The following is a 6,353-nucleotide window of genomic DNA, read 5'->3' on the forward strand; positions in this document are numbered from 1 at the left end:
TTAATCTGAGGATGTTAAAAAACTAACCTATTATAAAAAACAACTTATGTCAATATGGGTAGCTGTCAAATTTGCACGAACGTACAAAATTGCACGAAGACACGTTTGCACGAATACACTTTTGCACCAGCAGACAATTTTGCACGGGTTAATTTTATTTTTTAAATAGTTTTTTTTAGTACTTATTTTTTTTTTTACTATCACTATTACCCCTAACCCTTTCCTTGGTCAGTAACTTTTTTTTTTATTATTTTTTTTTCTGTAGTTTTTCACTGTTGTGCAAAAATGAAACTTTTGCGAAATTGACCCTTGGTGCAAAATTGTCTTCATGTAATTTCGTTCCCTTGTGCAATTTTGTCTTCGTGCAATTTAGAGCCGTTCGCCAATGTAATATGGTGACTAGCAAATTTACAAAAGATATGAATTATTAATAACCTTATGTTTTTTAGTGATCTACCTGATCTACTATTTAGGATTCGGACGGTTCTGGATATTTTTTCTAATTTAAGATCCTATATGTTTGGAGTTTTATGTAGTTTCAATAGAGAACAAACTTATAAAATTTAATTATTATAATACCATTAAATAGTAAAAACTTTAATACAAATATTTTGTTTAAAAAAAACACAATGTTATTGTCTAAATATTGTATTTTAACATAAGGAAAAAGAACGTTGTAAAAAATCTACTTATCTGAAATCTCAGTTTAAATGTTAAATTTCAAGTTACTTATACGACTAAACTTGAAATTTGTACCTTGTATGACATAAAAGAAATTACATGTTACAATGCTTTAAAAAAAAATTTAATTATTTAAATTATGTTCAGTTTTACATAAATTTTTTATTTTTAAAAGTTCGAACTATAAGATGAACAATAACTTCTTTAGCAACTGTTTACGTTAACATATAAAAAAATAAATAATTAAGTAAATAACATTTACTAATATCAACGCCATTAAGCTACAAAGAAACCTATTCTTGTTCTTAAAGTTGTTATAAAGATATAAAAGTTTCTCGCCAGTTTTTAAATGCAATCGATTTCGCATTTGTTCGTAAAAATTGCCAGCTTCTGAAAATAAACATTCTCGAAGAACCTAAAAAAAAATACTTTTCGGCAATATGGCAACTTTGTTGGACAATCATGAGTGTGCAAAAAATTTTAAAGAGAACTTTAAAGTTTTAATGAGAGCTGAGAACTCTTTTCAGCGACATATTCTAGAAGCCTTATGCATTCAATCTTTAAGGCCCAGTTTATGTAAGCAGAAAAAGTTCGTATACCAAACTAGACTTTTTAAATCCTTATATTTAGTAATTTTTAAGTGGTTAGTCTTTCGTAAAAAAATTATAAGTGTATTTTTATTTTTATCGTTGGTTTTTTTTTAGTTTGATTTTAGTCTAACAAGTTTTATTAGTACAGCAAAGTTCTATAGTATAAGCATTAAGTTAAGGCCATAGGGGGGTCAGCCATGTTTTTTTACAAATTGATTTTATTTTATAGAGTTTTTACTAAGGTTCAACTTGCCTTTTACAGTCTTAAAAAAAAATAATTATTTTTTGAGATATGACAGGTCAAAGTCGGGACGCATTATAGGTTCCCTGTGGGAAGGGAAAACTAAAACAGCGAAAAAAGACTATTTCATTTAAAATCTATCTCCTCCTACATTTTTCAAGCAATCTTCTTCAAACTTTTACAGTCTAATCTATAAAAAAATAAAAAAAACGTTACTTTGAACTTTAAAATATTTCAAGTAAAAATACTATTATTTTGAAAAAAAAAACTTTTTTTACAATTTTTGTCATAATTTTTTTTTCTAATTATTTAAATTCATAAGTAACATTTTCTCCTATAATATCATGAACATTTCTATAAAATTTGAAGAAGATATCTTGAAAAATGAAGGAGGAGATAGATTTTTAGTGATTTTTAAAACTTCCGAGAAAGTTGACCTCAAAAAATTTGCGTTCTATACGTTTGTATTGGAAACTTATTACAAAAAATTAAAATATCTGAAAAGTTAAATGATAATTTTGAATTTTTTCAAAAATGGCTTGTAGTTTGTACTTAAAGCTTTCATATGAAAGCCAAAGTCAATTTTTGTGAAAAAAAGTGTTGGACCCACCTATAGCCTTAATTTTTACATTTGATTATTACGTCATTTTATAATATATACTTTAAATAAAAGTATAATCTTGATTCAATTCAGTTTAATTTAGTAAGATACAATTTTTTGATAAGACTTACTAATAAACTACTCAAATATATTCAAGAAAAAATAAAATGTGTTTGTTTTATTTTTTAAAAACAAATAAACAAATATATTTGTAACACCAGTGAAAGTTATTATATTTTGTTCAATTTTTTTAAATCATTTGCTTTATCAAAAACTAAAGTTTACAAAACCAATTTGCCTAACACAGGTTGCCAAAGGTTTTGATAAACGTTTTCCAGGTTTTCAAAAGTACAATTTTTTGGGTCTATTTTTAAAATTACGTAAAGTATAAGGTATAAAACTGTCTTAATTAGTATAAAAACATTGAAAATACATTGTAAACCTACTTTAAATGTGTTTTTTAACACACAAAAATTACAAAAAACATTTATCAATATGACAGATTTTTTGTGTCAAATTAAAACTTTGTCACTTTACATGTTAAAATTGCTAAAATTACAGTTTTTTTTTTTAAATTTTTCTAAAATTCCAGTTTCTTTTAGACTAAATTTTTAAACTCTAGGTTTTTCAAGGATTCCAGGTTTTTTGGAAACTCTGCTGACAACAATCTTAAACAACAACTCTATGTTTATGATTTTTTTGTTTTTATACCCTTTTTTAGACTATAGATAGAGTAACACAAAACTACTTTGAAATAAAAGTTTTTGAAATTGTTTGAAATAAGTCATTGGTTCAACTACACTAGAAAAAAAATTTTTACTAAAAATCCACAAAAAACATATATTTTTAGTTATTTCTATAAAAGAAACTAATATATTTTATGTGACTTATTAACTTTTTTCTATGTGTTTCTTCTTATATTTTTTCAAATATTTGTTTCTAGTTTAGAAGTCATGACATATGCTACTAAATTTAACATCCTAGATCAAGTAAACATAAATAGGTAAATGCAAATAAAAACATTAGTGTATATTAGTGTGTAAGGTGTAAGAATTAACTTAATTTGCAACAAAATATAAATAAAAAAAATAAAATATTTTCTGAAAAAAAACTATTTTAGCTTATGTCATATCCTTATACAGTTTTAAATGTACCTGTAAACACTCAAATATAATATGTAGTGAAATAACATATATAAAACTTTGCTTAAATAAAATTTACTGTAATTTAGATATTACTTGAACAATTAGTTTTAAAACTGAATATATATGTACACTAGTGTGCATAGAAATTAATTATGTTCACAGAAGATTTACTTGAATAATTCAAAATTAATTCTGATTAAAAAAACTGTTATACCTTATATTTTATTTGAAATAATTACGTGCACACTTAAATATAATATATAGTGATAAGCCATCTATTTAAAAATGAACTATGATCAAATTAAACTTAATCTAAATTAAGTAAAAGATAAAAATATGAAAATGAGCATTTGAGCACAAAAAGTTTATTTAGATAAAACCAAAAGTAAAAAATTAATAAAATATTTTACATAATGTATTATTGGTATGGTGTTTCAAATGTTTCTATTCACACTTCAATTTAATGTATAGTGATAAAAAATATATAATACTAATTACCACAGATGTTCTTGTGCTAAAACTTTATTTCAACTAACGGCGTTTCACTGCTCTCAAATAAATTTAAGAACAGATCTACGGAGTCTATAAAATATTAACACACATTAGAAAAAAAGCAGAAAAAGCATGTACAATTATGTATAATGTTTATGTAGGTTGTAACTATAAACGAACTTTATGGTTTAAAAACAAAGTTTGGGATAAAAACATCGGTAACATGGTTTATAAAGATGAGATGGCGTGCATTTTATTACGAACAAAAGTTGTGTAAAAAAACAAACCATGTTACCAATGTTTTTATCCCAAACTTTGTTTTTAAACCATAAAGTTCGTTTATAGTTACTACCTACATAAACACTATACATAATTATACATGCTTTTTCTGCTTTTTTTCTAATGTGTGTTAATATTTTATAGACTCTGTAGATCTGTTCTTAAATTTATTTGAGAGCAGTGAAACGCCGTTAGTTGAAATAAAGTTTTAGCACAAGAACATCTGTGGTATATATTCCGATAAGCTTAGCTTACCAGGATCTCCAGGATTTAACGCCTTTTAACGTTACATCTTATAATACTAATCAGTTATAAACTATATATATAAAAATTCTTAAATTATAAAAATATAACATTTTCGTTAATTACTATGCATTAATTTTGTACACAATGGAAAAAATTTACATTAAGTTAATTGTTTTAATATTACAATATTAGCATATTGAACTCAAGTACTTTTAAATTCTTGTTTAGGTTCACTAATTGCTATTATAAAAAGGAAGTTATTTTATAAAAGAAGAAAAAACACTGCTACAATGCCAGTCTGTCTTTTAACAGTTTTAAGTCTAAGCAGTAAACTTTTAAAGAAATTATCAAATATATCAGGGACTTAAAATGAAATTAATCAAATTAGAGCAGTTTTACCAAAAATAAAACTGAAAAAACAACTTTGATTGGCGGGCAACATTTACATGCTTGATGGCCAGGTTTTTTTTACGGGCCACATTCTATTCAAAAAACAAATGTGCTTGCGGGCCTTCACCGAGCAGTTTGCAGACCCCTGGGTTATTGAGTCATAAACCATTATGGTACAGTTTAAATTTCTTTTTCAGGACTGAAACTATAATTTTTAAACTAAATGTCTAATTAAGCAATGTTTAAACTATTTAATTTTAATTTATTTTAATTACTCAGTATTTCCTTAAAATTAGTATATAAAAATTTAAATTATATCATTTTTTTTATATTTTTAAGTACTTAAAATAAACTCAGTTTACACTAATCTAAATAATTTTATAAACATCTATGGCAGCTAAGTACTATAAATTTAAAAGGAAACCTGTAAACAAGCAACCCTTTTACAAAACATCACATATGCCGCATGAATGACTTTATTTGTGTCTTTCCAAAGGCTTTCAGCTTCAGAGTCCATGTGTTTTAGTTGAACAATTAAAAGCTGTTTTACTGAACCAGCTTTTTCATAATTTTCTTTGATGGTATCTAAGCATTCTTCTATTTTTTTATTGTACATGACAACCTAAAATAAGGTTGATGAATTAGTTTTAATAAAATTAATTATGTCTTTACTTTACAAAAACTCTAATTATTATAAAACTTATTTTGTACTAATAGGTTGCATTCAATATTTATATAATCAATTTATATGTGAGTTAATTGGGCTATATATTTTACAGGGACTAAATCATCTTACCAAACTTAATAATAGGATTATACAGATACAACGGACTAATAGCTGTAGAAAAGAATCTAAGCAATAACCAAATAGAAAAAATAAATAAAAAAAGGACAAGTTTACTAAAAGCATAGGCATAAATTAAATTATAGAAAACTTCTCTTGGAAGACTGACTACTTAGATGTAAATTTCAACCTACTGAACCATACATTCTACCCATACAGAAAAAACAACAACAAAATAAATTATATAAATTCAAAATAAAGCACCCACCAACCGTACTCAAACAAATCCTAAAAATGATAGAGACCAGACTTTCTAAAAATTCAAGTAACAAACACCTATTGAACAACATAAAAAAGACAACAATGATGCTTTAAAGATAAACAGATACAATTATGAAATTAACTATACAGAATAATGCAAAAATAAATAAAATAAATAGAAAAAGAAAAATGATATGGTTCAATCCCCCATTTTGCAAATCTGTAAAAACAAACATAGGCAAAAAGTTTCTGAAAATAATAAACAAACACTTTGGAGAAAATAGTAAGTTAAACAAACACTTAAACAAAAACAATATAAAATTAAGCTACAGCTGCATGACAAACATTAAAACAATAATAAAAAACCACAACAAAAAAATAATAAAGAACAATAAAATAAACAAAGATGAAGCATGTAACTGCAGAAAGAAACAAACATGTTCCCTGGAAGGAGAAGAATGTAGGCCAGAAAATGTAATTTGACAGGCAACAATAAAAACAGACAATTCATCAAAAATATACATTGGACTTAGAGCCAATCAGCTAAAAAAATATAGCAACACACAATACCACAAACTAGACGACAAAAACTACCTCCAGTGTCTCGTTACAGGGTTGTTTAGGGGGTAATAGGGATTAGTAA

Source organism: Thalia democratica, chromosome 6 (genome assembly GCF_965202585.1).
Source record: "Thalia democratica chromosome 6, ktThaDemo2.hap1.1, whole genome shotgun sequence".
Classification (NCBI taxonomy): Eukaryota; Metazoa; Chordata; class Thaliacea; order Salpida; family Salpidae; genus Thalia; species Thalia democratica.